Source organism: Macaca thibetana, chromosome 18, assembly GCF_024542745.1.
Source record: "Macaca thibetana thibetana isolate TM-01 chromosome 18, ASM2454274v1, whole genome shotgun sequence".
Taxonomy (NCBI): Eukaryota; Metazoa; Chordata; class Mammalia; order Primates; family Cercopithecidae; genus Macaca; species Macaca thibetana.
In genome coordinates, this window is record NC_065595.1 from 48,247,772 (window position 1) to 48,254,117 (window position 6,346).

Below are 6,346 nucleotides of genomic sequence, written 5' to 3' on the forward strand. Positions count from 1 at the left end.
GTTCAAGATGGGACTAGGAAATCTTAGAAAATATCAGCAAAATATCAACCACTCAAAAGACCTAGGTTTATTCTTTCATTTACTATGACTTGGACCAACTATTTATACTCTCTAAATTTCAGTTTACTCATTTATAACACAAGAATGTTAATCCCACCTTACAGAAATATTGTGTTAAATGAGATAATGTAAGAAAACTGCCACATAAAAATATTAAGAAAAATGTTATTGTGAATAATAATACTATTTATGATATTCATCAATTTATTAAAAATATTTACTGAGGACTAAATATACATCAGGCACTGCTCCACCCTGTTGATACTAAGAGGCATTCATTTGACTCTAGAGAAAAATAAACTCTTTTTTTTTTTTTTTTTTTTTTTTTTTTTTTTTTTAACAGGGTCTGGCTCTATCCCCCAGGCTGGAGTGCAGTGGCACCATCTCAGCTCACTGCAACCTCGGCTTCTCAGGTTCAAGTGATTCTCATGCCTCAGCCCCCCACCAAGTAAATGGGACTACAGGCGCTCAACACCACACCTGGCTAATATATATATATATAAAATATATATGTATATGTGTGTATATATGTATATATACATGTCAGTGCAAAATAATTTTAATCAAAGGATTGTACATTTTCTTCCCACATATCCTGCCTGGTATTAGGAAATGACATTATGATCTATTTCATAACAAGTAAAATATTTCTTTTTTTTTTTTTTTTTTTTTTTTGAGACAGAGTCTTGCTCTGTCGCCCAGGCTGGGGTGCAGTGGCCGGATCTCAGCTCACTGCAAGCTCCGCCTCCCGGGTTTAGACCATTCTCCTGCCTCAGCCTCCCGAGTAGCTGGGACTACAGGCGCCCGCCACCTCGCCCGGCTAGATTTTGTATTTTTTAGTAGAGACGGGGTTTCACCGTGTTAGCCAGGATGGTCTCGATCTCCTGACCTCGTGATCCGCCCATCTCGGCCTCCCAAAGTGCTGGGATTACAGGCTTGAGCCACCGCGCCTGGCCAATATTTCAAAATATTTTACAGGAAAATATTAAAAGTAACCCAAACACAAAAGGCAAGATGAAATAAACTGGCTTTTCAGAAATCTCTACTCCAGTGTCCACAGCACATAAGAAGACAGTCAAAACAAATAAGCAACTAAGATCCTCCTGATCACAAATTTCCAAAGGGGAAGAAACAGGATGAAGATAGTTGTGTGAAAGGGAATGGATTTTAGCAGCACTGCTTCAATAACTGATCTATTCTGAATGAAATACCCTCTTTTATGTGCAGGAAATTCTGAACAAGGCTAAATTTTAGGATATTCCTTGAACTGAAATTAGAAAATACACTGACAATGGAAGCAGCTCTTTCATCTAAGTTTAAAAAGGGCCTCTTTCTCCATGGGCTACTGTTGTGAACAGAGGCCTGTTCTGGCATCAAAAGCTGTCACAGTAGCCCTTCCATCTCTTTCATGAAAGCCTCATAGACATCATCTTAGTTTGTACTGAGACAGGAACCGAAGGACCAGATTTGGGTGCTGCTTTGGCAAGAGGCACAGGAGAATTATCCTCTAACTTTCTTTGGGAAGCAGCAGTCGCCCTTTCATTCTCCCGACATACTCTCAATGCAGTGGGCACAAATCGAGTAATCTCTGCCTTGGGATTAGTGATCTGTGGCTTGGCACTGATGGTTGTTGTGGCTTTCTTCTCAATGGTGGCTGCACTTGTATCCTCTACCTTGGGTCGCTGAATCAAGTTGGGTGGGGCACTTAAAACCCCAGGGTTTGGCAAAGGAGCTGGTGGCAAAAGTCCAGGGGGGGGGCAGATCCCAACGGGAGGCACCAAAGGTGGGTGCATCATGCCAGGACAAAATATACTTGCGTTAGTAAGTATATTTGCTCTTGTATTTGGTATTTGGACTAAAAGCCAAATGAGCTTATGGTGAAGCCTACAAACTCCAGGAATACCTGGAGGTGCAGGGGGAGGTATCCTTGGTGGGAGTCTCCGAGGAAGGAGACCAGGAGGCAGACCTGGAGGTGGACGTAGGAGACGTAGTAAAAGTTGGTGGTCGTGGAGGTAAAAGTCAGGGTAAAGGCCGAGTCCTGGCATTCCAGGTGGTCTCAGGAGGAGCTCCTGGAGGCGGTCCAGGAGGAAGGTCCATAGGTGGCCTAAGAGGCCGTAATGGTGAAGCAGGTGGTGATCCAAGAGGTAGTGGTCCTGGCATGGGTAGTGCTTGTATCTGAGAAGGAGGAACAGACTGAGGGGGAGTCTGCTGCTGTGAAGAAGCAGTGGATGTGCCATCAGAATGCGATTCCTCTTTATGGAATCGCTGTTTTTATGGTTCCTTTTCTGCTTCAGAGTCAACAGAATCATCTTCATCACCGTCCTCTGAAAATTCCTCTACTTCCCGTCCCTCCTCTGGGATTTCTTGACCTGCCATACGAAGCATCGTGGCTTGAAGAGGAGTCAGTTCCCTCATGTTCTTCTTTTCCTTCGATTTTCCAGGTATATCTGCAAACCATACACTCAGACCTGTCTTCTTTTCTTCATTGTTGTCTCTCTCACCATCATCACGGTGCACACTTTCTCAATCCGATCCGTCGGTGTCACTGCCATCAGTACTGCCATCATGCTTATCTTGATCCATGTCCTCAGGATAGCCATCATCTTCACTGGTGCTAAAAACATCATCATCACGACCTCACTGGGCAATTTCAGGACTATGTAATATGTCTTCATTTCACCTAGGAGGGGGAAGATCTAGGGCCAAACCCACTTTACGGCCATATATCTGCACGACTTGAGAAGGAGGTGGAAAACGGCGAGGACCAAGAGTTTTTCTGCCAGGGGGCAAATGTGGAACACCATGTCCCAAGAAGAGGAAGGATAGAAACTGCCCAAGTTGGAAGTCCATAGGCTGAGGATTTCTTAAGGATGGAGGGTGACTGGACACCAGGAAGTGGAATGTCCTGGATCCAAATGTTAGAAGGAGCCTGCAGCATATCTGGCAAAGGAATACTCTCCACTTCCACATGCTGAGCATGCTCCACAGCATCCAAATATTGATTAAGCCCTCTTCTGTTCATACTCTATTTCTAGCTTTCTCAATTCTTTCTAAATATCTGGATTCTCTTTTTCATAGAGTCGTAGAATATGTTCAAAGGTTTCACGCAGCTATTTTTACACTTGTCTTTCTGTACTTTCTCATTTAATTGTGGCTGTTGCACTGGGTTGAACTCCATTTCATCCAATTTCTCCATGTCTCGGATCATCTGTTTGGGATCCTTCATCTTTAAAACTGCAGCTGGAACCATCATAAGCGTTTTTTTGTTCTTCAATTCTCTCTTCCGGGCTTCCTTTCGGGCTTGGTCTGTGGCGTTCATAAATTTTCCACTCTTGGTGGATGATGTAGATCCCCTTCCCATGTTGACAATTTGTATGGCTTACTTGTTCATTTAAAAAAGAAAAAAGAAAAAGAGGCCAGGCACGATGGCTCACGCCTGTAATCCCAGCACTTTGGGAGGCCGAGACGGGCGGATCACGAGATCAGGAGATCGAGACCATCCTGGCTAACACGGTGAAACCCCGTCTCTACCAAAAATGCAAAAAAATTAGCCGGGCGCAGTTGCGGGCGCCTGTAGTCCCAGCTACACAGGAGGCTGAGGCAGGAGAATGGCGGGAACCCGGGAGGCGGAGCTTGCAGTGAGCCGAGATCGCACCACTGCACTCCAGCCTGGGCGGCAGAGCAAGACTCCGTCTCAAAATTAAAAAAAAAAAAAAAAAAAAAAAAAAAAAAAAAAGAAAGAAAGAAAGAAAAAGAAAAACACTTCTGCTGTGCTCCCACGACTGCGAGAAGCCAGGAGGAGGTGATTCCCAGCCTCTTTCACTTCGTAAGGGCCTTCAACTCAGCCTCGCGCTCAACCCCTCAGCCCCACGATCTTGAAACCTCGCCCCCCTCGACAGTCCTTACGTCATTTCCCATTCTTCTGTCCCGCTGTCTCTCCAATTTTTGTATTTTTAATAGAGATAGGGTCTCGCCATTTTGGCCAGGCTGGTTTCAAACTACTGGCCTCAAGTGATCTGCCCACCTTGGCCTCCGAAAGTGCTGAGATTACAGGTGTGAGCCACTGCATCCAGCCGAACATAGACTTCTTAATAAATGGTACAATCAAATATGCCTGGTTGTGTGATGTAAGTCTGCAGTGGGTTCAGTGAGAGCAAAAAACTTCAATTCTACCCAAAGAGGTGGTGTCATAAAGAACCGTACTGTATTAGTCATTGTCCCAGCAAGAGAGAGATAGCACACTCAAAAGCTACATGACAAGTGTTTACTGGAAGGACTATTTAACGAGACAGGGCAGGGTTAAAGGGACTCACAGGGATGGTGAAGGTCCCAAGGATGAACAGGAATGGGAAGAAGTTAACACCCCCAGGCTGAAAAGGATGCAGAGGTTTGTTTCCAGTGTCAAGCAAAAGCTGTAGCCATGGGAGCTGTGGTGTTAGTTAGAGGAGCAAAGCCACTGCTAAACCACAGTCCAGAAGGGATGAAAGTGTGGGGAGGTGGAGGTCAAGTGATTCGGTTAGATGGTGAGGGCATTTAAGGGAGGTAGTACTACAAAAACAAAAATACAGAGGCGTGGGAGAAAACCATGTCACATTGCTGGAATTGGAGTGTAGGATGAAGTAGAAGTCAGATCATGAAGGGCCTAGTGTATCGCGCCAAGGCATTTGGACTATATCCTATATAACCAATAAGAGCCTGTGCCCCATAAATGACTAAAAGAATCTACTGCTAATTAAGTCTTTGTGTTTGTCTTGTGGGTTGGGTTGGGGGAGTGGGGGAGGGGGGGAGGTTGAGAGATCATTTTGAGTAGTTTGTGTCTGTTCCCCAGCTTAAGACTTTTCTGAACCAAGGCTGCTAATACAAATCACATATGTTATGGAGGACACTGTACCATTCCTAATTATTTTAGGGTAATGTATTTAGTTACACACTAAATTAACACTAATTGAAGTTGGAAGAGGTTCAGAAAGCAATTAAATATTATTTGGAATTGAACAGTGGAGTAGGATATGTTGCTCTTTCAATACAGAATTCATGCTGAATGATTGCACTGGGCTAAATTGACATTTTTCCCCTGAATTCCAGCAAGCAATCCTGTCTTCTTCACTTTTATCCAAATCACATGAAAACAAGAGAAAAGATGCTAATGTAAGTATATTTGCTCTTGTATTCAGTATTTGGACGAAAGGCCAATATGAGCTTATGGTGAAGCCTACAAACTCCAAGTCACATAAGATGAATCATCTGTTCTGCTTCTTTCCTACTCTTGCCCATGGAAGTACAAGGGAGGTACTCAGAAGCTTATTCAAAGAGAAAATTGAAAAATCGTTATTAAAAAGAGCTCTTAGACACTGTATCTATGGCGTTTTTGGTCCTGTTTATTATTATTTTTTTTTTGTAAAAAGAGATAGAAAAGATACACTAATTTTCTTTGTATACAAACACACATTATAATTTGCAGCACTTTTTTACATAAAAAGCAGACATTCATTTTGCAGCAGATATTTTTGTGGCACAATCTGGGGCCACAGAGTAGCATGGCTCATACTAACCAATTATAATAATTAAACCCTCAGTTCTAGCTCTATTGGCTACTATAACCTGAACTAAAAATTAAGCCTGTTTGTGGAGGTTTTTTTTTTCTGTATGTATATTAGGTTTTATAGCATGAAAGAGTATCAAGTTATATTTGCTACCTAACTGTATTTTGGCCTAAGTCAGTTATTGCTTTCTATCCAGTTTTAGAGTGTTAAAAGCAGCAGACTAGCTTAACTTGTGGACAGTACGTGATGGTATGCACAGTTCTATTTGCTAAGCTTATATACATTCTGGATTTTGATCAAATTAATTTTTAATTAATTTGTTGCATCTTAAAATAAGTGTGGGCTTAAAACCCTAATCTGATAATGTATTTACTCAGAGATTTCTTGAGAGTTTAGCTGGAATCAGAGGAATAATTAAATTACTTTGGGTCACTAGTGTATCATGGCAGTTCAGAAGTTCAAAAAAAGATTTGCTCCCTCTCACAAGGAAGGTTTTCTACAGTGGAAAGAAGTAAGGATGAAAACTCAGAGGAAATGATGACATCCAAGGGAAGAAGGGAAGATTTTACTCCAAAAGGAGAATGATTTAGACCAGTTACTCTGAAGCCCGAGGAAGAAACAGACCATAGACATTCAAGAACTCTAGCTCATCTTTTAATGAGCAAAAAGAGAACCTCCTCCAGGGAGGAGGCTGTACATCGTTCAGTGTTGCTGGAAGGCAGAATGTGTAGGAGGAAATGGTG

The 6,346-nt window shown here is 42.6% G+C and overlaps 1 pseudogene; it reads right to left on the reverse strand.

Annotated features, from left to right (window-relative positions):
* Positions 1 to 1,443: 1,443 nt before the first annotated feature.
* On the reverse strand, positions 1,444 to 3,427 carry LOC126941553 (WW domain-binding protein 11-like; annotated as a pseudogene).
* Between the last annotated feature and the right edge of the window lie 2,919 nt (positions 3,428 to 6,346).